The sequence below is a fragment of the Pongo abelii genome, chromosome 4 (genome assembly GCF_028885655.2).
Source record: "Pongo abelii isolate AG06213 chromosome 4, NHGRI_mPonAbe1-v2.0_pri, whole genome shotgun sequence".
NCBI classification, from domain to species: domain Eukaryota; kingdom Metazoa; phylum Chordata; class Mammalia; order Primates; family Hominidae; genus Pongo; species Pongo abelii.
Window position 1 is genome coordinate 154111478 of NC_071989.2, and position 27830 is coordinate 154139307.

Consider the following 27830-nt stretch of genomic DNA (forward strand, 5'->3'; position numbering starts at 1 on the left):
TTCTATACAGCCTGGAAGTTGAGAGTGGTTTTACATTTTTAAAGGATTATAGAAAACAAATGTGACAAACATGTTATTATCTGGTTCTTTACAGAAAATGTTTGCTGAACTCGGCTATGAACCAGCAAGGTACATCCGCACAATGAAGAACTACACAATTGTAAAGAAAAATAAGAACTAAAAATAACAACTGCAATAGATTGAAACACAACAAATATGTGAATTGATACCAATATTAAAAACAATAATGTGGGGCTGGGTGCGGTGGCTCACGCCTGTAATCCCAGCACTTTGGGAGGCCAAGGTGGTTGGATCACCTGAGGTCAGGAATTCGAGACCAGCCTGACCAACAAGGAGAAACCCCGTCTCTACTAAAAATACAAAATTAGCCAGGCGTGGTGGCACATGCCTGTAATCCCAGCTACTAGGGAGGCTGAGGCAGGAGAATCGCTTGAACTTGGGAGGCAGAGGTTGCGGTGAGCCCAGATTGCACCATTGCACTCCATCCTGGGCAACAAGAGCAAAACTCCACCTCAAAAAAAAACAATGATGTGGCTCATTGTTTGTGTGGCAGTGGCTCACGCCTGTAATTCCAGCACTTTGGGCAGCCGAAGCGGGCGGATCACGAGGTCAGGAGTTCGAGACCAGCCTGGCCAACATGGTGAAACCCTGTCTCTACTAAAAATACAAAAAATTATCAAGGCTTGGTGGCAGGTGCCTATAATCCTAGCTACTCAGGAGGCTGAGGCAGGAGAATCACTTGAACCCAGGAGGTGGAGGTTGCAGTGAGCCGAGGCCACACCACTGTACTCCAGCCTAGGCAACAGAGGGAGACTCTGTCTCAAAACAACAACAAAAACAACACAACTCATTGCTCACTTTTGGAGAATGCCAAGAAACAGGCAAATAAAATGAAAGAATTGAGCATTTAACCCACTTTTCCTGAGAAACCAGTTGCTACTATCATAACAAAAAGAGGGACAATAAGGGATATGGCTCCTTGATATAAATAAACACCACCATCCATGAAATAATGTGGAAAACAAATCAAATCTTAATCTGAGTCAGCCCTTAAATCTGGTTATCACTTTATAGAATATACAGAGGACAGAAAAATATACTTTTAATAACACCACAGGAATAAAATTAGCAAAATTTAGACTACAAGAAACTCTACTGACAAAGTGACCAGATTTTTCAACAAATAAGTTGCAAAGAACGAAAGAAAACCTTAGATCGAAGGAGGCTTAAGAGACCTATTAAACAATTAAAATATATGAGTCTTATTTTCATCATAAATCAAACTAATTTTGAAAATGAATTGTGAGAAAGCATTTCTGTAGCAGCTGAGAAAATTTTAACACGGTGCAATATTTGAAAAAATTAAGATATTATTAATTATTTTAGTATAATGATTGTATTGAGATTACGTTTTTTTTTGTTTTTGCTTTTTGGTTTTGGCTTTTTTTTTTTTTTTTTTGAGACAGAGTCTCACTCTGTCATCCAGGCTGGAGTGCAGTGGTGCAATCTTGGCTCACTGCAACCTCTGCCTCCTGGGTTCAAGCAATTCTCATGCCTCAGCCTCCTGAGTCACTGGGACTACTGCCGTGTGCCATCACGCCCAGCTAATTTTTGTATTTTTAATAGAGACAGGGTTTCACCATGTTGGCCAGGCTGGTCTCCAACTATGGACCTCAAGTGATCCACCCACCTCGGCCTCCCAAAGTGTTGGGATTATAGGCCTGAGCCACCGTGCCTGGCTGAGATTATGTTTTTTAGGAATTGTTAGTTTTCAGATTGAAATATTAATGGAAGAAATGATATCAAGTCTTGGATTTTCTTCAAAATAATCTAGAGGTAGGGTGGTTAGCAAGTGCGGCACAGATGAAGTTGGCCAAGAATTGACCATTATTGACGCTGGATGACACATTCGTCTAAACAGGCGCAGAGGTTCATCGTGCTTTCTTTGTATATAATTGAACTGTTTCATAATAAAAGTATTATGTTTAAATAAAACCAGAGAAAAAGGAAATAAAAAACTGAAGGACCACTATTCACCTCAAGCACTGGGGATAAAGTGTGAATTATGAATTTTGGGGTCAGCAACTGTCTGTGGTTTCATTAAAAATTCACCACTGAGGCCGGGTGCAGTGGCTCACACCTGTAATCCCAGCACTTTGGGAGGCCGAAGTGGGTGGGGCGCATTTTACAGAAAAGGAGAAGTTGTGGGACAGGCATTCACATAGGTAACCATATATTTGTAAATCAATGCTGTGACATGGTTTTATCTTTTCTTGAGAGTCAGTGCAACATGCTAACTATTTATATGAGGGCAATGTCTGTAGAAGTTCATTCTTGCTTCTTGGAACAAATGGAATTCACTTGTGCTGTGTAAAGAGGACTAATGAAACTATCCATATAATCCAGGCAAAAACTTGATGCTGAGGGTAAAGAGGCTTGGGTTGTTCTGAACTAATTAGGCCAGCTAATATTGTTCAAATACACAAGATAATTGCTTAGGCATCCTCGTGAAAGTATGAGTAAGATTTGGGTGGTTCTCACTGGCATTGAGAACCTAAAACTACCTCCCTGCCCCATGCCTTTTCTGCACAGATGCCTCTTTGGTGTCCCAAGGCAGAAGTGATCTTTCCCTCCTACAAACATCCAAAGAAATGCTTTGTACTTCTCTTCTAGTTTATTTAACTTCCTTATATTTGTTTGCATGCTTTTATCTACTGGTAGATTGTTGCTTGCACAGGACAGTATCTGTCTTATTTTATTGCTCCTAAGACTGATTACAGTGCTTTCCTTATACACAGTAAATTCCTAAATCATAACGCTAAATATGTAAGTCATTCAGTGACCCATTGTAAACCAGACCAACTTATTATGAGTTCAAAACTCTTTGAGCCAGAGGTTTTTCAACTGGCCAATTAATAAATAAAATAAATGTACTAGTACTGTCAATATACCCAGCACAGTGTTTAGTACCACTAGGTAAATGGTTTTAAAATTCATTTGCTAAGACCTTGGGAAACCTTACACCGAGCCTCAATGTCCTATCTGCAAACTGGGGGGTCGAGGAGGAGTAATAACACTTCCTTTGTAAGATGATTGTAGGAGTTAGAAATTATATGTAGAAAAGAGCAAGTACAGAGTAATCTTTTCTGTTTAACTGTAGTTGTCATTCATTGTGGTAGGTATGAATTTTCAGGCATAACCCTCAAGTGCGAGAAAACTCACATTTCTTTATTGCTCATGAAATTCATGTTGTCCTTGCTGATCTCTCCACTTTCCTTGGACAGAAATTGAATTTCAGTTGTATTCTAGAGATCTCTAAACAGTCCAAAGATGTGGAAAGTCTCCATGTGTTTTATGCAGTCCTCCGCATTTGGGAAAGGCTCTCTGGACTTCAGTCTACTCTGCTTATCACTAATAAACTCTTCCAAGCCCTTCTTGGCCCCTTGGGATTGAAACTGTCTATCTTTGGTTCCCAGAACCATAATTGCTATGTTCCCTATTCCCCTTGGGCTGAGGACTCTTCCACTCCCTTAGTTTGAACTTTTCTGCCCCCACTCCCTTATAGAAGCCTGAGGCCAGGTGGGAGGGTTGTCGTGTAGGAATCTGGAAACTTCTGCTTTAGTCTCTGAAACTCAAAAGTTGAGATGTCATTGAGTCTTAGTTCAAATGTTATCTCTTTGTAGAGATCTTTCTAGAATATCCCTTCTAAAGTAAAGTGTATACTCAATCCCAGCCAATTACATCACCCTATTTTATTATTTTCATAGAGTTCATCACTATCTTGACTTATCATAATCATTAATTGTCTTTGCATGCTAGGATATAGTCTTCTAAGGGGCGGAAATCTTATTCACCATTGTATCCTTAGCACTATGTCTGGCAAATATCAGATGCTCAGTAAATACTTCTTAAATAAAATAATTAATTATTCTGCCAAATTGTGAAGCTGATGGTGATGAAGTTGATGAAAGAAATATGACATAGTACTTAATTTAAGGTTGCTTAAACTATTTTGAGTTAATAATCAAGAAATAATTTGAAGGCTGACCCAAGGCTTGAGTGGAGAGTTTGGAGAGGTGAGGTAGTTAGAATAAATATATATATATTTATATATTCATTTATACAAATTCATAATACATTTATACAAATAATTTTATACAAATAATATATAAAATATGTAAAATGTATACAGTACACATTACATATAAATATGTATAAAATAGAAGCTTTCTACATAGTTAGAAAAAGTTCTTGAAGTTCCAATGTTTGTATTAATAATATGAAAGGTAGATATAATATATTTATGTTTAGCAAAAGGGGACACGGATTATAAAAGCTTGAGCAATATTGGTTTAAATTTTAGTGCCACAGTGAGTCGTGAGCTAACTCCACCTGAATCACTGGAGCATTTAAAAAATATAGAATCGAGGACACTACCCATAGAGGTCCGGGTTCTGTAGAACTGGGATGAGACTCCAAAATCTGTGTTTTGAAAAGAGAATCTCTAGATGATTCTGCTTCTTAACCAAACTTGGGAGCCAGTGATTTATGTGAAAAGTCTATGGAAAGGAAAGAAAAGGAAAGTGAATTTAAAGAGGGATATCTTTGTGGATGATGTAGGACTTCAGCTCAAACACTGTGCCCCCTAGGGGCTGGGGAAAGAATAAGGGCCTTTCTCTACTACCTGATCCCTGCTACAACCACAGCTGATTGGACCCAGCCTGGAATAAATCAGGCTTCTCTCTCCCAGCAGTAGAATTGGGATCTAGTGTGAATTTCTTTTGTTAGCTCAAACTGAGAAGATGGGCATTTGGGGGCTACGGAAAGCCATATTCTGGCATGAATCTATGAGAAGATACAATTTGTTAATAGGGAAAAGTAGACAGAGATGCAAAAACAATCAGAAACACAAGTCCATGTAATTAAGAGAGAGAATTGCCAAGAGGGTAATTAATTGCCTTGGCTTCTGGTGTTTTTGGTTCCTGGGTGTAGCCCCTGAGATTCTTATAATAAATTCCCTTTTATTTGCTTAAGATAGTTTTAGTGCTTCAGCTACCTGCAACCAAAATACATTTTCAGGAGGCCAGAAGGAAAAAAAAAAAAATAGCGTATAACAAAACCGGGTACGGGAGAAAGTACTTTGTTCCATCGCCAAGGAAGGCTATGGTTCATGAGATGTCATGTTCCGACACTCAGCAGAAGGCCCTGTGCTGTTTTTATGAGGAGTTCTGACAGCCTGTATCCAGCCAGGACTGGGAAGGCGCTGTGACTTTCACACCCTCACGACCATGGCAATTTGAAAGCAGAGGATAATGAACCCCACAGCTGGGGTTGGGATGCTTCTGTCTGCTTCAGCAATGGACTCTTCACTCCCGTACTGGAAAAAGTACTCAGGGGGAAGCTGCTTCCCAGGTCAAAAATGATCCTTGAAAAATGCTATCCAGGGGCCACTTTCAAAATCATAATGTCCACAGTAGGCAGGAAACAGGGAGGCTCGAGCAAAAATGGAAACCAGTGCTCCTCTGAGGATAAAATTTTCTCTCTACTGAGATGGAAATTTTTCTGCCTTTCCTTTGCTTCTGCTACCATGGAATGGCCCTCTATTTTTCTTTTTTCTGAATTCTCTTGGCTACATGATATGGTTGTTTGTCTTTTCTCTCTTCTACAGGAAGATAAACACTCTGAGAGTAAAATCCAGGTCAACTTCATTTCTAGACTTACACAGTGCCTCACACAGAAAATGTGCTCCAGGATAAATGTTTATGAAGGCTCTGCCACTTACTACCTGTGTGATCTTGGGAAACTTTCTTAACCTCTTCAAGTCTTATTTTCTTTACTTATAAAATAGTGATAATATTCCTTTGCTTTCTGGATTATGTGTAAGTGAAGATTAAGACATCCGTAAAGTGTGTTGCATGGGATAAGCACACCATAAACGGTAGCTATTATTTGTAAGCTCTGGGCATGAGCAGTGGCAAAACCAAACTGCACCCCCTTCTCTCCTGCCTTGTCTATCCTATCTGGCTTCTGTTTCAACCCGTGTGCCCCAGTAGCAATAGTGCATCCATTCATCCAGCAGAGGGAGCTAGGCTAGAAAGTAACTACACTAAGTGAACCATAAGTACACAACAAATATTGCATCATACCCAGCTTTGAAATGTGCAAAAAATTATACCTGCTCACGCCAAATTAGAAATGGCTTTCAAGTGCCTGATGCTACATTCATCACCATGTCCCAGAAAGATGCTGACTGAAGGTTTTCAAAAACTTCAAAAGACTCTTGCAATAATTGCATATTCATTAGACAAATTAGTTCTAGATTATTTTTAAAACCATAACTTGGAGAAAAAAAAGACCAACAAAGAATTGAATAAAATTATGCAGGAGTGGTGTTTAGAATATAAAAATGTAGAATACTATTCATTCTGTATGAAAGCATTAAATGGAAAAAAGTGGGGAGAGGGAGGAGGAAACCTAAAAATAAAAAGCCACAAAGAGAAAAATAATCTGTCTTTACAAAATTCAGTCCTTGGGAAGTAGATAGAATTTTTCTATTAGTTTTGGTTGGGAGGAAAATGTACGGTTTCCACCTCTGATGGGGGAACCTCATTGGGAAAATAATAACCACTATCATCATAATACGACATTGGCTGAAGTAGGTGATTAGCACAGTGTGACGTCTACCATAAGTATCTGCTGGGATCTTGTTCTTTGAGGAGTCACAATCTGGTATAACAGACCTGGCTTCATTTTTTGTAGGCTCCATTATATCCGAAATAAGCTGCTGCCACTTCGCCCAGATGTACTAACAGGGTAGAAGGTCAGGAAAAGCAAAGAAAAGCCACCAAGGGTGCACCCAGTGGCTCGCAGCTTCCTGCCTTGAAGTGCGTTTCTAAATGGAAAAACAAGCCCGAGAACGCCAGACCAGGCTGGGCTCTTCATAACAGCAGCCATGAGGAGGGAAATGATGGTATTCGCCATGTGGGAAGGTTAGGTGACACGCTACCTTCCTGAGGCCACATGTGTACAATATCAAGGTATAAATTAAAAAGCCCAGCAGCAGTTCCTGTTACTTGCCAATGACCATTGAGGTTGATCATTTCACCATATGCAAAGGGCTGGCTGGCTTTCACTTGGCATAAAAATCAAGAAGCTTTTCAACACCACTGGTTCCAAAACTAACATCATCTTCATGATATAAGCACAGTGCTATATCATGGGACTAGCAGGGGAGGAAGGCATTGAGAAAATAATCACATAATTAATTTATGATTCTAAATTGTAGCTCATGCTCCAAAGGGGAAAAAAGACCAGAGAGCCGTAGAGAAAAATACGGAGCATTATTTATATTGGGTGAAAGCAGTAAGAGAAGACCAGTATTTCTAGGTAGTACAGAACAGTTAAGAACCTAGGTACTGGTGTCAGAAAGATTTAGATTTGAGCCCAAATTTGTCCTTTACTAGCTCTGTGACTTTGACTTTAGGTAAGTCATTTTCTTCTTCAAGCCTGAGTTCTCCCATTTGCAAAATGAGGATAATACCTAGATAGTAACTAAAGATGTAATGATGTGTTCTATACTACCCCTAGAATAGACTCAGCAATCAACAAAACTGTTATTATTGAACATGATAGTCCAAAAAATATCATAACCAGTATATTAGTGTGCTAGGGCTACTGCACCAAATACCACAAACTGGATGGCTTAAATAATAAAACTTTATCTTCTCATAGTTCTGAAGGCTAGAAGTCCAAAACCAAGAAGTCAGGATGTTTGGTTTCTTCTGAGGACTCTCTCCTAGACTTTCAGATGGCCATCTTCTTGCTACGTCCTCACATGGCCTCGCCTCTGTGTGCATGCATCCCTAGTATCTCTCTGCATATCTACATTTCCTCTTGTTAAAAGCACACTAGTCACACTGGATTAGGGCCCACCCTAATGCCTTTATTTCACCTTTATCGCTCTTAAAAGGCCTTATCTCCAAATACAGTCACACTCTCAGATACTGGAGGTTAGGGCTTCAACACATGAATTGTAGGGGAGAGGGAGAACACAATTCAACCCATAACAACCAGTATGGCATGGAGCTGACCAATCAGAAAGGGGGCTGCTTGGTCACTGGCCAGTAGAATGAGCTGCTGATTGTATAGAACAGCAGAGTGCACTGATGCACATTGCTTATTGGTATTATTATTATTACTGAGTTTTATTAGCACTGCCTCTACTCAGGAATATACCAGGTTTGTAAGCAGAGTGACACAAAGTTTTCTAGAGGGGAGATTCCAGGAAGCAAAACAGTCTCCAACAAATGTTAACTTCTACATCCTGCCATGCCTGGAAATGGACAAATACAGAGATGCTTTAGAGCTACCTTGTGAAAAGAGACAAAAGGGGAAGAGCAGGAGGGGGAAGGATAAGAGAGTTAATGGTGACTGAAATTCGAACAAAGACACTGAGGAAGAACATGTAAGTAGAGGAGAAAAATGACATGAAAAGAGTCAAGAGTCCAGGGGTGAAAGAAGCCTCGATGGGTCAGGCCCTAGCTTTGGTTCTAGTCCAGGCTCGACAAACCAATCTGAACTTTTACGCGATCAAAATAAACTTCTTTGCGGACCTCCTTCATGAAATCCTGCTAAAAGAGATTCTTCCTCTTCCTCTCTATCCAAATGGATGCTTTTGTTATCCTGTGTTGTTTCAGACTGTAGGTCATGGGAGGGAAAGGAAAAGAAACCCACTAAAACCTATCACTCTCTTCCATATTGTTTCCTTGTTCCTCTCTTTGGTTAGCTTTCATTTTGTGCTTGCCCATGTGCAGGCACTGTGCTTCACATTCACGCTTTCATTTAATCCTCATAGTTGTTCTGTTATTATTTCACAGATGAGAAAATGTGAGGTTCAGAGACGTTCAGTGACTTGCCAAAGGTCGAACTAAGAGTAAGTGAATAGCTGGTACTTGAACTTAAATCCATCCCACTTAAAGTCCCTGCTCTTAATCACCATTATCATCCTGTGGCTGTATATTCAGGAAGCAAACACATGGATGAACCAATCCTGGGGGCAGGTAATGACCAGCACCAGCATTTGGAGTACAGATTGTAGTCATGGGTGCTGTTGGCACCAGTAAGGCAATAACAGTCATCATGGGGTCTAAGGTCAATGCCAGGATTCGAGGACACAGCTTTAGGAAAAACTGAAGATGCAGGGAGGCTTCAAAGTCCAGACCAAGGTTGGGGTATAAGACAGATATGAAGAAAGTTGGGCTGTTGGTCTCCGATTTCTCTTCCTCCCTCACTGTCCGCATCCAATTAATCATCAAGTCTTGTTGCTTCTACTTCCAAAATATTTCTGCCATTCTTCTGCCTGTCCCCATCCTGACTGCCACTATCCCAATACACTGAGAGAACCAGTTGGTCTCTCTGTTTTCAGCTTTGCCCCTAAACCTTTTATTCCACTGCAGCCAGAATGCTTACTCTGAAATATAAATCTAATCCTACCATTTCCCCACTTATGTGGCTTCAGTAGCTTCCCATGGCCTCAAAGGCTTCCAAAGCTTTCAATTACCAAACTCACCTGTTACCTCCCTGTTTTCACTCTTCCATAAGCCATACTGAACAACTTTCAGTTTCTCTGATGTAATACGCCATGTTCTCTCTAGTCGCTAGGTCTTTGCAAATGTTATTCTTGCTCTCTAGAGCCCAGTTTCTACCCTAATATTTTCAAGTCTCAGCTTGGACATTGCTTCTTTGCAGAAGCCTTCTCTGGCATAGATAAGAATTTAGAGAACAAACCTATATCTCATCACATTGAAGTTCCTCCATGACCATTTTTTTTCTACCCTCAACACTCATTACAGAAGCAACTATAATGCTTCATTACAATCCCACATCTGTTTCAGGAGTGCTATAAAACATTCTCTATGAGTGTAGAGAGGGAAGTTCTATATATTAATCAGAGAGAGAGAGAGAGAGAGAGAGACCAGAAAACAATTGCCTGTAGTAAATATTAAGTCAGTACCACTGTAAAAAGCAGGAGTCCCAGTGTATAGAGAAAAGAGGTAGAAAGCCGCTGACCCACAGGAGCAAGTAGCCTTCCTCTGCAGAGGGTCACCTAGAAGAGAAGCTAAACAAACTTCAAGCTCCTCAGCTTCCCTATCCTGGACAGTTTCTGTCTCTGAGTTCTGTGAGGAATCTCCTCCAAGATTTTCTGAGGAAGGATCCAAAAAAGCTGCTTGACTTCTCTGTTCACCCTGGTCCCTGATATCACCATTCTTTGAAAAGCCCTTTGTCATGGGTTTCCCATGTTACATGGGAATGAACAGCATGATGATGTATAAATTCTTCACCAAATCAAGCTTTTCTCTTCTGCCTTTGTTCTTCATCATAGGTAAAAGTGTCTGTTACAGAGGAAATTACACATGTAAACCCACTCACTTTACCTCCCTCCTAAGTCTGTTACATGCCTTCCTGTAGCATCCTGTGCTCAGCCAACAGAATTGCCTCACCCAAATCCTACATACACAAGATTATAAACTCCCTGTAGGTAGGGACCACATCTGAGTTATTCATTTTAAATCCACTGCCTAGCACAGTGCCTGGCTTATAAGGGGGATTTTCAATAACTAAATTTGAATGAATATTTATAATATAAATAAACAGTCTACCAATATGTATGCTCTCTCATTAATAAGATGCATAATAGGTGAAATTTCCCTTCACCACCCAGCCCCACCATACTCTGTAGCAACAAGATCTAAACGGGGGAAGGGTCTTCCCCCAGCCCCACCTAAACACGTCTTCTAATCCCACTTTTGGAACAGCAGAAGAAACATTCAACCAGAAATAAGAAAGCTGTGAAAAGGCAGAGTCCATTTAGGGTTAGTTTTGTGTGTGTTTTTTTTAAAACAACATCTGGACAAATTTTAAAATGTACTTGTGGTCCCATTCATGAAACGGGAAGCAGATCATGGGCTCAGAGCACCAATTACTTGCCCTTTTGTTTCCCCCATTTCTTGGAGAAAATTTAGTGAGCTAACTTGCAGCATGTCAATATAATAAAGTACTCAACATTTGGGTAAATTATAGATTAGCTGCAGTAATTGTTCAGCTTTTAAAAAGAATTTTCCAAATAAAAAATTTTTGCTTTAATTTTAATGCATTTTGTTCAATGTCCTATAGTTTTGAAAAATGCATCATAATAGAACTGAAACAATCTTATGGCATTTTACCCACATTTGATCTAATTTCCCTAATGATTTTTCCAGCTCTTCTATTAAAGCAGGACAAATTGTCATCTAGAGAGATGATAACAAAAAAGTAAGAAAATAATTAGAGTTTTTTTTTTAATTTGTCATTCAGACCTGGAGATGCTAAATGATGACCAAGAGGATCACCAGGTTAACCTGGAAGAAGGTGTTCTCTCTGGTTATTACCATGTCAATACTGCTGTTATTTAACAACCTGGCAGTGTTAATGGGACTGTTCTTCTGGGGATGAAGCTATGGGAGGGTCTTCTGACCTCCAAGTCTCTTGGCAGCTTTTAAGAGAAAAATGCACAAGACATGGGGTCAGGGAAGCCGGGTCCCAGTCTTAGCTCTGCCATTTGCTTCCTGCATGGCCTTAAAAAGCACATCGTCAAAAGACAATCAGACAAACCCAGTTGAGATTCAATCTACAAGATAACTGGCCTGGACTTTTCAAAAATATCCATGTCATAAAAGTCAAGGAAAGGCCTAGGAACTTATTCTTGAATAAAGACAAAGAAATATGACCGCTAAAATGCAACATGTGATCCTGGACTGGATCCTGGATCAGGAAATAAATGTGCTATAAAGGACACGATTAAATTGACTAACAAAATTGTCATTCTTTTGTTTATCAATGTGTTACCTTACAGATTGTCTCTTTCCAGTACAAACTCCATGACAGCATGGACATTGTCTCATGTATTTGCTTATGTATCACTAACATTTAGGGGATGCTCAATGATTTTTTTAATGACTAAATGAATAAATGAGTAGAATCAGATCTATCAATCCAATCATTGTCCACAAACTACCAGTATTTCCTAACTTTAAATCAATTAAATATTTAGATGCTTTAAATCAATTATCTCATTTAAATAAATAAAGTCAGTGCTATTAGTCCCATTTTACAGATTAACAAACTAAGAATCTTATCAAGGTTTCTATCTCCCAGTGAAACTAGAGGCAAAGCCAAGATTTAAATCAAGTTCAGACGCCCAAGTCTTTGTTTCATCATTGCATGGTGCAGCCTCAGAAAAGCAGTCACATTCACAATCTTCTCCTCTGATCCAATGCCTCTCATTGGCATCCTGAAATCATATATGCAAGGGCTTGACAAGGTTTCATTTTCTTCTGCCACTTGTCTTTGACACGACGCCTTCAGCTGCTGTGGGTGATGGGAAGGCTTTTAACCTGGTAAATCAGTAGCTGATCCCTGTCCACCTTCATCAGTGGTGTGACACATGGCAGCCTCAGAGACATCTCAGGTCTTTAAGGCATCTTGTTTGTTGCCCTCCAGTCTGACTTTGGCAATTTTCACAACATTAACTTGTCGTTTGGATGAAAGATAAAACCCTCAGTAGTCACTTAGGGCGTGACTTGCATCAGCAGTAATGGTAGCTGGAGTTTTGTCCTTACTTCATAAAAGTAAAAAGAAAGCATGGAAATTTTCTAAGAAAGTCCTCGTCAAATATTTATTCAGCTACCTATTGAGTTCCAGGCATTTCTCTCAAGCAGCTTGCAGTCCAGTGACAGAAACAGATAATCAAACAATATATGCCATCAGAAAGCAAGTACAGCATACCACAGGAAAGGGGAAGAAGCCAAAAAAGGTTTGGGACATGACATCTCTGCTGATGCATGAATAATACATAGAGTTACCCGGTTAAAAGGGTGGAAGATGTCAATGTTCTTAGCAAAAGGAACTGCACATTTAATGGCCTGATCATGACAGAGCGTTACACATTGGAAGAACTTAAGGAAGACCCATGTACCTAGAGCATAAGGTGCAAACTTTCAAACGATGCAACTATAAAATCAGGCAGGAGGCAAAGGTATGGACCTTCTTCTAAAGGCAATGGGAAGCCAATATTAATTTTCTATCAGAATGATTTTCAGGCTTCATTGAAATAATGGCAAGACAATTCAGGTAGACTGACACTGTTTCAATCATTCTAGTCAAGAAATAAAAACTGCACCGGTTATTTTAACAAAAATAATTTAATGTAAAGAATTTTTAGCCAGGTATTGGACAATTGGGAGATCCGAAAGGGGACACTGAGATATCATAAGCATAGTAAGTACAGGAAGCAGCTACTACTTCAACGGCTGGGAAAACAAAGAGAAGAAGTTGGTGTTATTAAAAAGTACACATTTGGAAAAGGGCCGCTGGAGAGATTGAGCCCAAACCTCTGAGGAGAGGAAGCTGCCTGGCTGGTGCTCATTTCCCAAGAGTTCAGAGGGTCCAGCAAAGCTGGGATTTAGGCTTCCCAGGAGAAGCCATTTGGCAGGAGCTGATGTCTCCAAGAGACCTCTGTGAGGCAGGTCCTTAGACTGTTAACAAAAAAACTGCAAATAGGAACCAGCTGCTGCTACTAGAAGCAAGTGACACTGCCAAGGAGAAGAAGCATTGCTGCATTACAGAAACAGAAAGGAACAAGACCCTGTTCCTCCTCTAGTTTCACATCTTCTTCCAGCTTCCTCTCTCTCATTGGCAAAGCCTACCGGGGAGCCAACCAGCAAAGGAAAAATGTGGTTTGCAGAGTTCCAGCCCCAGTATCAAAAAGCCAAGTAACAAAGATGACTTTGAGCTGAGAAACAATAGCTTAGTATTCATCACATCAGAGGTTTGCAGGCTTCTGTCTCCATAAATACCTTCCTCACAGCTCTGGGGATAGGACCAAACTGAGAGCCATGGATTTAAGCAAGCTCCAGGGAGAGGGGAGCAAAAAAAGGAGATGAAGCCCACCCCAACAGTCAGAATAAGAGGGAGGAATCTGAGCATTCAAAGATCATGGCAGCCCTATTTCTACTGCCCACTGGAAGGGCACAGCCCAATTGGGGGCAGCCTGAGGCCACATAGAGCAAAGGACAATTTATCCTCAGGGCCTTGCATCTCCATTTACAACTCCCATTGTGGGGCCCCTTACCAAACTCCAGCTTTTCTAAACAATGGCTCTTTGGTAATCCTGGAATACTTTAAGTGCTGTTCACCTTACTTCCAGTTTCCTTCGGGGCCGGAGGCGGGGGGGGGGGTCTTATTTATTTATTTTTTATTTTATTTTATTTTTTTGAGACAAAGTCTCGCTTCATGGCCCAGGCTGGAGTGCAATGGTGCAATCTCCACTCACTGCAACCTCCACCTCCCGGGCTCAAGCGATTTTCGTGCCTCAGCCTCTCGAGTAGCTGAGATTACAGGCGCACACCCAACCACGCCCGGCTATTTTTTGTATTTTTAGTAGAGATGGGATTTCACCATGGTGCCCAGGCCGGTCTTGAACTCCTGAGCTCAAGCGATCCACCCACCTTGGCTTCCCAAAGTGCTGGGATAACAGGCCAGAGCCACCGCATCTGGCGAGGGGATCCTCTTCCCTAACCCTTCATGCTTAGGGTGAAGTTCCAATTCAGTTTAGCAGTGGAATATATGACAGCCTTGAGCCAATCAGAACGCCACGTGTTTCTGGCCACCGTGATTGGTTCAGGGTGTTTAGGTGATCCAATGAGACCCAATGAGACTAAGAAAGGGACTGTTCTCCATCTTAAACTTAAACCGGCATTAGAGTGTAGGGGAACTCCTGCAGCTATATGACAACCGCAAGAGGCAAGCTTGTTTGAATACAGGGATGCTACATCAACATGGAGAGCACAAAATCCAGAAATGGGTCCTGGTGCCGTCATTTGAGCTCCGAGCTGTAACTGAAGCCAAACCAACGGTCAGGCCTTTTCAGTAGGGTGATTACTGCATTTCCTTTTTTATTTAAGCCACGTGAAGTGAGATTTTCTTTCACTAGCTATGAAAAGATGCAGTCCAAAAAGACATAGCACCTGTTTCTTGCACTTGTCTCTCTACTCTTTCCTTATGTGCAAGATAACCTTTTCTTGCCCTGCTTTTAGATCACAGTGCTAGCAGGAATATGACTTCACGCAATAGGAAATAACAATATTAAGCAAATGAAAATTGTTCAGCCTCACTAGCAATCAAAGAAATGCAAATTACAATGATCTCATCCTGATTAGATTGTCTCCCTAAAAAAAAACTTTGAAAATTATAATAGCCAATTCCAACAAAGTTATGATGAAATAAGTACATTTATGCACTGCATGTGATGGTGTAAATTGTGACACCTATTTTGGAAATTGTTTATAATAATCTTGTCAACTCTCTTTTGCCTATAACTGTTACTTAAATCTTGCACTGTGAATTCTTTACATGTTTTTAGCTCATCTCCCCAAAAAGCCAGGAAGTTCCTGGAAGCTCTCATTTTTATAACCATTCAACAACGTTTCAGCCAACAAATATTTACTACCAACTAGAAAGTGGAAACTGTGCATAGTAGCTAACATAGGACCAAGCACAGTTGGTGGTGGTCTTCCTGGGAATATATACACTTAAAGGAATGAGAAGTAGAGCCAAGGCCAGCCACAAATGTATCAATCAAGCCTAACTGTAGAATCCCACACAGCTTCAGTAATTATCTAAGACTCGGCCGGGCGTGGTGGCTCACGCCTGTAATCCCAGCACTTTGGGAGGCCGAGGCAGGGGGATCACGAGGTCAGGAGATCGAGACCATCCTGGGTAACACAGTGAAACCCCGTCTCTACTAAAAATACAAACAAACAAACAAAAAATTCCAGGCCTGGTGGCACGTGCCTGTAGTCCCATCTACTCAGTAGGCTGAGGCAGGAGAATTGCTTAAACCTGGGAGGCGAAGCTTGCAGTGAGCCGAGATCACGCCATTGCACTCCAGCCTGGGCGACAGAGTGAGACTCCATCTCAAAAAAAAGTTATCTAAGACTCCTGGGTTTTCACAAAGTCTAAAAATCTTAATCAAAAGACAGCCAGTGGTTGCTGTGGCCTCAGTTGTCCCTTCATGGAGCCCAAGATTGATCAGAAGAAGGGCTACTTCTCTAGCACCTCAGGATCCTCTGTCTCCAGCAGCACAGAACACCCTACTGAATACCCTGAATACTCCATGCCGTTTCATGCCTCTGTGCCTTTGACCACTTTCTTCCTTTTGTCTGGAATACCACCCTGGCCACCTGATGAATGCATCCTTCAAGACCTATCACAAGTGAGTCCTCCTCTATGATGCTTGCTTGAATCCCCTCCCTCCCTGATCGCAGTTGATGCTGTTACCTGCTCTTATCGTTATCTGTGACGCTATCACATGGATTCCAAATACTTATTTTCCTGTCTCATATTTTCACAATGCCACACACTCCTTGAGGTTCTCATTCATCTTTCTATGCCAGCATTTAGAACAGTGCTGAGCACATAGTATGCTCAATAAATGCTTATTGAGTTGATTGGTAAATGGATTTTAAACTGATTGTACTTGAATGTTTTTGAGAGTTGCAATTGATGGGACAGGAAAGGTTTATATGTATTTTTGTCCAGCCAATTCTACAAGCTTGTGTGTACATGGAGGTACACACACACACACACACACACATACCCCTAGGCCTCATGTGTAACCCTGCTGTGTGTTTCTGAATATTAGCAAAGGGAATACTTGACCAGCTGGAGCCTTTCTCCAGGAATAGCTCCATGCATCAATCAGAAGAGTCTGGGTTGACACCAAGAGGTAAAAATGCTCAGTGTTTTCACCCAAAGGGTGACATTTTGTCTAATGATGTTAATTTTGCACCATAAACACTTTTTATACTACAAAAAAAAATCAAAGTAAATGCCTGTCAGGTCAACAATTACAAATGGCAAAGGAGAGATTAATTCCTGCAAGTGTGAACTTGAATTATACCAAAAGACAAGTATTTAAAAAAACAATTTGACATAGATTAATTAGCTCTGTGTCTTCATAAAGCAAGATCTTTGTTTGGCTTCAAATGCACTCGTTTCCTTAATGTTAAGTATACAGATTTGCTTTATTTTACTTGCTCAGTTTTGCCTGAATTTTTATCCTGAATTTTCCATTATTATTTATAGCTCTTCCCATAGTCAAAATGCCTCAGTTTAGGAACACATTTTCACTCATACATGGTTACCAAGTGGATTTCTAGCAGAAGCAACCATTTGAAAATAAGAAGAGAAAATACAGGTGTACGTCACCTAAAGAAATTCATCAAGGTACTGCCTCAAACTACAGCTGTACAGAACTAAAAAATTATGCACTTTTAAAAATTGTTCCTCATAAATTCCTTAAATTACCTACTTTTGTTGAACTTTGTTCCTAGGAAAAAATAAATAAATAAATCTTTTTTTTTTTTTTCTGAGACAGGGTCTGGCTCTTCTGCCCAGTCTGGAGTCCAGTGGTGTGATCTCAGCTCACTGCAACCTCTACCTCCTGAGCTTAAGTGATCCTTCCATCTCAGCCTCCCAAGTAGCTGAGACTACAGATGTGTGCCACCACACCCAGCTAATTTTTTGTATGTTTGGTAGAGATGGGGTTTCACCACGTTGCCCAGGCTGGTCTCAAACTCATGAGCTCAAGCAATCTACCTGCCTCGGCCTCCCAAAGTGCTGGGATTGCAGGCATGAGCCACTGCAGCCAACCAGAAATAATTCTTAAAATTAAAAAAAAAATAGACAAATTAGCCAGGTTCAGTGACTCATACCTATAATCCCAACACTTTGGGAGGTCAAAGCTAAAGGATCACTTGAGGCCAGGAGTTTGAAACCAGCCTGGACAACATAGCAAGATCCTGTCTCCAAAATAAAAAATTTTAAAAATTAGCCAGGCCATGGTGGTGTGCACCTGTAGTCCTAGCTACTCAGGAGGCTGAGGTGAGAGAATGGCTTAAGCCCAGGAGTTTGGGGCTGGAGAGAGCTCTGATCACACCACTTCACTCCAGCCCAGGTGAAAGAGTAAGACTCTATCTCCAAAAAACTTAAATTAAAATTATAAAAATTGAAAAATTAGAGTATCTATGTACTGAAACATTATATAGACTTTACAAATGATGTTGGAGAAGAATATATAACAGTTGGGAAGATGGTCTTGATATAGTGATAGGGAGGGAGCAAATCACAAACAATATTTTGAGGCAGCAAAAATCGTGATTATGAGCATGGATTCTCAAGACACACTGCCTTGGTTCAAATCCCAGTCCTATCACTCACTAGCTGTATGACATCAGGCAAGGTAGTTAATCTTCTAGTGCCTCTGTTTCCTCCTCTGTAAAATGAGGGCAAATACTAGGACCTAGAGCATCAATTTGTTGTGAGAATTAAATCAATATAAATAAATACACACAAATAAAGCACTTAGTACCCGAAACATAGTAAGTGCAACAAAACTTTGGTTCTTGTTAACATTTATAGTATGTTTGTGTTTTTAAACACAGTGTATGAATATATTGTACATAAGAAAAATATCTTGGAAGTATATGCCTCAAAATATTAGCCAAGATTTTCTCAATGGGATAAAGGGTAATTTTGGGGAGGGGGCGGTCTTTATGTGTATTTTTTACTTTTCTAAAATAAAGATGCATGATTTTTAAAATATTTTAATGTTGATAATTTTTAATGAAATTTACTTTTCTTATGTGCTTTTGCTTTTAAAATATTTTATTAATAAAACACCATGTTTAAAAAGATGTATAATGTATTACAATAAAATATAATGTACAGCTTCAGACTTTGCTTGAAATTAAGTACAAATTTATTGTATTTGAAGAATCTGAAGTCCACAGTATGAAGTAAGGTATGACTGTAGTTTTTGACTGTTGTTTTGTTTTGTTTTTTAATAATTTATTTCATGGATTCAACTTTCCTATATGACATTCAGAAATGTCATTCGTTTGTTCACTTCACAAATATTTTTAGTGACTACTGTGTGAATAGAATGCACAAAAATCATGCTTTCATATTATGTAACATAATAGAAGACAATAATTGGGTCCAAAGGAAAAAAAAAAAAGGAAAGAGTGACAGGAATTGGGCAGAGGGACAAAGGGGAACAGAGAAGAGCCAGCTACAATGTTTAAAGGGTAGTCATGCTAAGCCTCAGTGAGCACTTACTAATGCCAGAACTGATGAAAAGCCCTTTGAGAAACACAAAGACAAGTATTCCATCACTCCCCACGTAGTTATTGGACACTTAGAACATGTCAGGTCCTCGGCTGGTTACTACGGATTCAGTAGTGTCCCAAAAAGTCATGGGTCATGCCTTACTTTGCAAAGTATAAAATCTTATGGTCAAACATCACTAACAAGTAAAGAAAAAGATATAAATAATTACAGATTATCCTAAGTGTGCTGAAGGAAACAAACAGGTACAGGGAGGGGAGCTACCCCTTTAGAGAAGTTGGAGATGATCTCTCTGTAGAGGTGACATGAATGCCAAGACCTGAAAGATGAGAATAAGTCAGTCATGTCAAGAGCCAGAAGAAGAGCTGCTTAAGTACAGCAAAGAGCGTGTGCAAAAGCCCTGAGGCAGAAAAGAGGTGGGTGCATTCAAAGCCCTGAAGGAGATCTGAACGACTAGAGGCTAGTGGACTAGGAAGCAAGTGGTAGGGAAGGGGGAATAAGGTAGAGAGAAGCCAGCTAATGCACAAAATCAGACTATATCACTTTTTTAGAAGAGAAATGTGGTCTTGGTCAATTTCCAGTACCACCTCCAACCTGCTCTTCTTCCTTGAGTTGTCCCACGACATCACCCTTGCCCAGGAGAATTCAGGTTCTGGTTCAGAGTCTCTTGTGGAATTGCAGTGAAGCTTGCAGGTAGGCCGCAATCATCTGAAGGCTTCATGGGGCCTTGGGCATCTGCTTGCAAAATGGTTCATTTACACGGCTAGGGGCACAAAGTCTCGTCCCTGCTTAGGTGGGCCCTTCCACAGGACCCTCACAACATGGCAGCTGGCTTCTCCCCAGAATGAATGACCCAGAGTGAGCAAGGAGGAAGCTGCAATGTGTTTTATAACGTAGCCTCAGGAGTAACGTATCATCACTTCTACCATAGTCAACTGATCACATAGACTGACTCTGATATAATATGGGAGGGGACCACACAAAAGCATAAATATCAGAGGGGGAGGGATCACTGGGGTCCATTTTAGACCCTGGCTAGCTAATTAACTATGTTAACATATGTGAAACTTTAATCTTCAAGCTTATATGTGTGTGTGTGTGTGTGTGTGTGTGTGTGTGTGTGTATCTCGATATAACTCTTTCTAAATATGCATATATAAATATAACTCTATATATCTCTAAAACTTGAAAATCATGTATATATGGCTTAGTATAGTTTCTGGCACATAGTGAGCAATAAATAATAGCTTTTTTTTTTTTTTTTTTTTTACCAGTGTTGCTCATAAAATAGCCATTTGCCAGTTTAGCAGCCACTTCTGTGCCTCTCCCTTCTCAAAGTATTTCACCTCTTTAAGAGGGCTCCTGAGACAGGCACTGCTTGACACAAAAATATCACACATCTAATGGTGAAAATTTCATAATTCCAAGATTCAGGAATTATGGTCCCTTCCAAGCACATATACCTCAGGGACACCTTTCATTCGTTCATTCATTCATTAATTTATTCACCAATATGTCTTTGACCTACCTAAACATTCCAGAATTACTTCCTTATCTCTAAAATATCTTTTTGAGATAGGGTCTCACTCTGTCACCCAGGCTGTAGTGCAGTGATCTCTGCTTACTGAACCCTCGATCTCCCAGGCTCAAGTGATCTTTCCACCTCAGCCTCTTGAGTACCTAGGACCACGGGTGCATGCCACCACACCTGGCTAATTTTTTTGTATTTTTTGTAGAGATGGAGTTGCACCATGTTGCCCAGGCTGGTCTGGAACTCTTGAGCTCAAGTGATCTGCCCACCTCAGCCTCCCAAAGTGCTGGGATTACAGGTGTGAACCACCACACCCAGCCATCTCTAAAATATTTGAAAAAATCATTACGGTTGTTAACATTCCCAGCAATTTGTTGAGAACTCCAAGACTCACCAATAAAAGAATTAATTGTTTAATTTTAAAAATAGGATGCATACGGTATGTACTAAAAAATAGTATATATTCAGACCACTTTTGGTAATAAAGGCTGGAAGAAGCCAAGACATGAAGAATAAATCAGAGTAAGCAAACGATGGAGGCAGGGGGTACTGATCAAGCAACAAAGTGGATGTAGGAAAGAGAGGAAAATTATATATATATGTCATATATATATATGACATATATATATGTCTGACATATATATACACACACACATAGGCATACATACAATATAAATAAATACCTGATAAATAATATAAGACATATATTTGTCTGGTATGGTATACATATGTGTGATATATGTAGGCAGATAGAGACATAGATATAGGCATCCTCGTGTGCAAGTCTTGCCTGGAGTGCTATTCATGCTTCTCCTCATTTAATCTCACAGCAACCCTGGGAGTCAGTGCATTCACAGGTGAGCAAACTCAATGAGGCTAAGAAACTTGCTGAAGGTCTTACAGCTTCTCAATGGTACAGCCAGGATTTGAACCCATATATGTCTGGCTCCAAAGCCTATGCGTACCAGCAGGGGTCAGCAAACTAACCACCTATGGGCCAATTCTCTCTGCTGCCTGCTTTTATAAATAAAGTTCAGTTGCAACAAGCCAACAGCATTTCTCTACGCAGTGTTTATGCTGCTTTTATGCTAGCAGAGTAGAGGTCAGTAGTGACAACCGAGACTCTATGGCCTGCAAAGCCTAAGATATTTACTTTCTGCTTCATTACAGAAAAAGCTTCCTGACCCTCTACCCTTTATCATCATCTTATCTGAAAAACTAACTTGAAGATTTGGGGGAAACTGTCATAAATGCAGTCCATTTCGATAAGAAAAGTCTCTTGGGTGTGGTTGTGTCTCCTTACACAGTTTAAATTTATGGTGAGTTGGGAAATGGAGACTGTGCCTTTAAGGTTTAAAGCATTTAATGCTTGAGAATTACAAGAAGACATTTTGTGACATTTGAAGCTGTTTCGATTTCAGCTGCCTGTTATCTGACACTCCAAAATAAAATCACTAAAAATTTGGAGCCTACTTACTTCAAAGCTTACATATGAGAACCGTGATTGTCCTAATGTCCCTCAAAAAAAAAAAAAAAAAAATATATATATATATATATATATATGACGTTATGGTTTGCGAGGCAATTTAAAACATAAATGCAAGATCTTTGGTATTATTATTAACTAAAAATATCATTCAGTCCTCTTTGCAAGCTCCAAAATATGAATTTATGTTATAAAGCTATAGAAAGTTTAGATTTCAATTCCAATTCATAAAACCTCATATATTTATTCATTCAGAAAATTTTGACTGAGGACCTATCAGGCAATGCTATTGTTTACAGAATGGTTATTTGTCAGGTACCAATTGCCTTACCTGTAGTATACATTCATCACCAATGATATTTTAACTTTTAAATGAGATTTAAGAATAGCTATGTCCCTATTATCTTGGAGCTTATAGTCTACAGGAGAAGAGAGAACTCAAATAAACACAAGTAACTAAATATATCATTACAAAATTGTCTTAGTCTGTTTGGGCTGCTATAACAAGTACTAGAGATGACTGGGTGGCTTACAAGCAACAGAATCTTATTTCTCACAGTGCTGGAGGCTGGGAAGTCCAAGATCAAGGTGCCAGCCAATTTGTGTCTGTTAAGGGCCCACTTCCTGGCTCATAGAACAGTGCCTTTTCACTGTGTCCTCACCTGGTAGAAGGGGCAATGCAGCTGTCCGAGCCTTCTTTTATGATGGCATGTATCCCATTCAAAGGAGTTTCATTCTAATGATCTAATCACCTCCCAAAGGCCCCACCTGTTTGTTTGTTTGTTTGTTTGTTTTTTGAGATGGAGTTTCACTCTTGTCGCCCAGGCTGGAGTGCAATGGTGTGATCTCAGCTCACTGTAACCTCTGCCTCCTGGGTTCAAGCGATTCTCCTAGTGGCTGGGATTACAGGCATGCGCCACCATGCCCAGCTAATTTTTTTATTTTTAGTAGAGACGAGGTTTCGCCATGTTGGCCAGGCTGGTCTCGAACTCCTGACCTCAGGTGATCCATCCACCTCAGCCTCCCAAAGTGCTGGGATTACAGGCGTCAGCCACCGCACCTGGCCAGCCCCACCTCTTTATACCATCATCACCTTGGGGTTTAGCAATTCAACATAAGAATCTTGGGAGAAACACAAACATTCAGTCCATACCAGCAGAATGTGTGAAGAATAGAGTTCTAAGAAAGATAGTAACAGCGTACCCAGTTCCTTTTGGAAGACTGGGAATGCTTCTTGGGGTAAGAGACATCTGAGGTGGGACCCAGAGATGGAGCAGGGCAAAGCTATGTGAATTATTTGAGGAAGAGGAGCCTTGCTGCAATGTTCACATGTTGGAATGCTGAGGATTTGGGAAAACTGGGACCAGTATACAATACCTAACATTTGCAAGTTGGATATTAGTATTATTATTACACTTCTGTACACACACACATCACACACGCACACACATCCCAATTTACAAATGGGCAGACTAAGGGTAGGAGAACTGCAGAGCCATCCATTTGCCAGGTAAATGACAAATCTGAGGGTCATACCTAGGCTGACTCCAAGGGCCAGAGCTTTCCACTGACCCATGATTTGCATCTCTTCCCTGCTCATTGACATTGATGAAATAGGAAAACCCTTGCACCACAGCCTTCTTCCCATTTCAGTTTGTGTGACACTAGGGTATTTTTAAAAGAAACTGATTTCAGAGCCATGTGATTTTGCTTTAAGATTTCCAAATTCAAAGAGAAGAAATGTCAAAAGCTGTCATTTAAACTAAGTGTGGCCCCAGACTCTCCAGCTCTCCAGCAACCCACTCACCCTACCCTTAATAGCACAGCTGCCGCACAAATTTCTTTTCTGGAAAGAAAACATCACCATCCATTCTTTGTATTCTTGGGGATTCCAAAAACAGACCCTGTGTTTGGTGTTTGTCGCTTCTTTTGGTTTCCTGGTCCCAAAGGGGTCACTAACTTCCTGGGGATGTAACACCAAGTTCAGAAAGCTGAATATAAATTCTGCAACTTCCTGAAATTTCCCAACTGAAAAACAATTTTACTTTTAGAGCAACCACAGACATGGATAAGCACAGTCACATATCTCTCTGTGGTCACTTAATTCCCTCTTAATAGGTGAGGAAAAATGGTTAGAGTGGAATAATGTAATCTCTGCAAGCCTAACAGACATTTAGACTATATTCCCAAAGTGACATCAAAACCCAGTGGTTTTTCTGGTCATCAACAGCATCCCCAACTTTCCATCTCCTCTAGACATCAACCTGTAATGATTTTAGGACCCACAGACCTAGATTCAAATCCCCAATCCTCAGCACATGAACTGCATGACCTTGGACAACTTCAGTGACATATGTGAATCTCAGTTTACCAAATCCATGTACTCAAAAAAATATTAACTTACTTTCTTAAATCCCCCTTTCCACTCCCCCACTCTCAACATGGAAGATTGATATGCTGCTGGTTTTCACCAGCAAGGTAGAAGCATTTATAAAAATATTAAATATTATCTGTAGTTTTCATAAATAGCCACTGCCAACATCACCAGAATCTCTCCATAATCTAGCAACAAAAGGGTTAATAACTGGCACATCTGGGACCTCTAGGACCCGCAGCTGGTATCGTTTCTTACTGGGAGATGCCCAAGACAGTCAAAGTACCCAAAATTATCTGTCCTTGCTGCCCACCACAGTTTCTCCCAGGGGTCCCCAAGGACCAGCCACACTCCCTCTATGTATTCCTCTCAGCCTTGGGGATCCCTGGGTGAACACTACCAGACTATATGGGAGCATCCAATTCACTGTAGCTCACAAACACCAATATCGGTTCCACCTGCCAGAGTGTGTCCTAATCTGGCAAAAGCAGTATGGGGAATACCTTTAGCAGCGCATCTAACACCCAGGTGAGCAAGCCCCTCCATGGCCATACGGACCACAGAGACCATGGCTGCCTATCTCAGGCCAGCATGCCATAGAATTATCTCTGTGTGACCACTTGTGGAAATTACAGCCACTGGGAGCCAGGCTCTGAGAGGACCAGAGAAGGATGAGGACAGCAGATGGTCAAGTCAGGAGATATTAGGTGCCACTGCAGGCTCAGGCCAGTGGCCGAAGGCTTCAACTCTATGGATGGCAATTCCAAGAGAGAAGAGTACTTTTTGAGAGTCCTATAATTACCGTGATTCTCCCCATTTCACAGATTAAGAAATTGAGGAACAAAGAGATTATTTAAAATGTAGGTGACAGAGTCTGAATCCAAACCCAGGCACCTTGGCAACAGAGGAAGCATGCTTAACCGTCACACTGACTGCACTGCCTCTCATTTGACCCGAAGTATACTTTCAACTTAATTAAAAATGACATTCCAGTAAATGATTTTCATGGCATAGTTGATAAGAGAGAATTTGACCATATAAAAATTTTAGACAACATTATAAAATCTAGAAAAAAATTAATGTAATTGCTTAGTTCAGCAGAAGCTGAGAAAGGTCTCAGGACCCTGAACAATAGTATTGATTTTAAAAAGAAATTCTCTACTTTTTGAGAATGCAAGTCTCCTAACGACTATCGACCAACAAATGAGCAAAGAGGTTGGTGGAGGAGTTTGATGTAATTCCCTGTGTCAAACCACAAGCTGTCACTTAGCATGTGACAGCTATGCCATCAACAAATCACAGCAACAATTTCTAAAAATCAATAAATGACCTGTAAATCATTATCTTTTTAATGAACTATGTGCATTTCAACTTGTATCACTTGGTAAGCAGTTTAATAATTTAGATTAGAGAATTATAAAATATACACTGAAGGCCGGGCGCAGTGGCTCACCCCTGTAATCCCAGCACTTTGGGAGGCCAAGGCGGGCAGATCACCTGAGGTCAGGAGTTCAAGACCAGCGTGACTAATGTGGTGAAACCCTGTCTCTACTAAAAATACAAAATTAGCCAGGCGTGGTGGCACATGCCTGTAATCCCAGCTACTCGGGAGGCTAAGACAGAAGAAATGCTTAAACCTGGGAGATGGAGGTTGTGGTGAGCTGAGATCATGCCATTGCGCTCCAGCCTGGGCAACGAGCAAAACTCTGTCTCAGGAAAAAAAATATATATATATACACACACACACACACACATATATTTAATGTTTTTATTAATAGCTTGATTTATATATTAGCATATTACTGTAATGCTTATTAAGTATTTTTAATGCCACCTCTGTAAATACTTATAAAAAGGATATTTTCATAAGTATGTATGAGAGTGAGCTAGCAAATTTATGATCATCTGAGTATGGTGTACAAGCACCACTACTTTGCACAAAACAGCCCTTCAAATCTAGTAATCACACAGACCACTCCTTGTCTCATCTGTGTCTGAAGGTAGAATCACGCACAGAGAAATAGGACGTCAAGATAAAAGTAAAGGAACTATAGTAGATGGGTTTAGATGTGTTTTTCTTTTCTCTGTTTCTTTTTTCTTATTTTGGCTCTTGGATCCCTCCTTGGGGGAATCAACAATTCCCTACTTCATGTGGTCCTAGCAAAATGCATCAGGATGCTTTCTTTGACATAAATTAAGAAAGAAAGAAAAAAACTCTGACAACTAGCTTAAAATCTCACACAAGAAGGCAAGAGGTAAAGCAATTCAATGACATTCAGGTCTCCTGTTCTCTAACTAGTTAAGAAACTTGCCTGAAGCACCCCCATGCCCAGCAGACTTCCAATTCATGCTTCATATCAATTGGCCAAAATGAGGTCACAAAAATTTGGCTGCTTCTAAGCCAAGGAGCACATAGGGAAAGGAATTATCTTAAGTGATACAGACTAATCAAGACTCCCTACCTACCAAGGCACCCCTAATAAAACTTCAGCAGCCAAAAGTCAGAGAAGATACCACTTCTCTGTGGGCTTGAGTTCCACAATCATTAGAAAAAAATGTTAAAGGTAGATCTTAAGGAGGAAAGAAAGTCATTTAGCAGACTGATATATAATTATTTCCCTTTCTATTAAAACACGGCAAATACTATCAAATAAAGCAATTACTCAACTCTCAACCCTGACAAAAATGTACACTAGACATGCAAACAGAAAGCTGGGTCCAAGTTGGAAGCTAGATTCACCATTTACTGGTCTGTGCAGCACCCATTGGCCATCAAGTGTCAAGTATACTAAGTCTTTGGAAGAAGCCAGACAAATTACCAAGAAAACATAATCTATTCAGAGCAGAGAGTTAGTAATATTAATTGTATCAGATAGGAATTTTTATGCAAATTGTTTAAAACTCAGCTGAAATGCCTTAAGCAATTGATTCAGAGTCAGGATGGGCTTTAAATGAACTTTGTTGATTCAGCAGTTTAGACATTATTACCAAAGACCCTTGATGTCTCATCTTCCTTCTGTCTCTTAGCTCTCCCTTCCATAGGGATTGTTCCATCATCAGATTCCATGTGGTAGACATGCCCCCAAATACACACAGTAGCTTCAGCTTTACTCTTATGACAACCAAATAGCTGCCCCAGTTTCAAACCACACATGCTAAACCTAAATGCTCCAGGGAAAAGAAAACGTCAGTTC

At 40.3% G+C, this 27830-nt stretch overlaps 1 long non-coding RNA gene across 2 annotated transcripts in view; it reads right to left on the reverse strand.

Annotated features, from left to right (window-relative positions):
* Positions 1-27830, reverse strand: part of LOC129059563 (uncharacterized) — a 65537-nt gene that overhangs the window by 15983 nt on the left and 21724 nt on the right. The window lies entirely within an intron of this gene.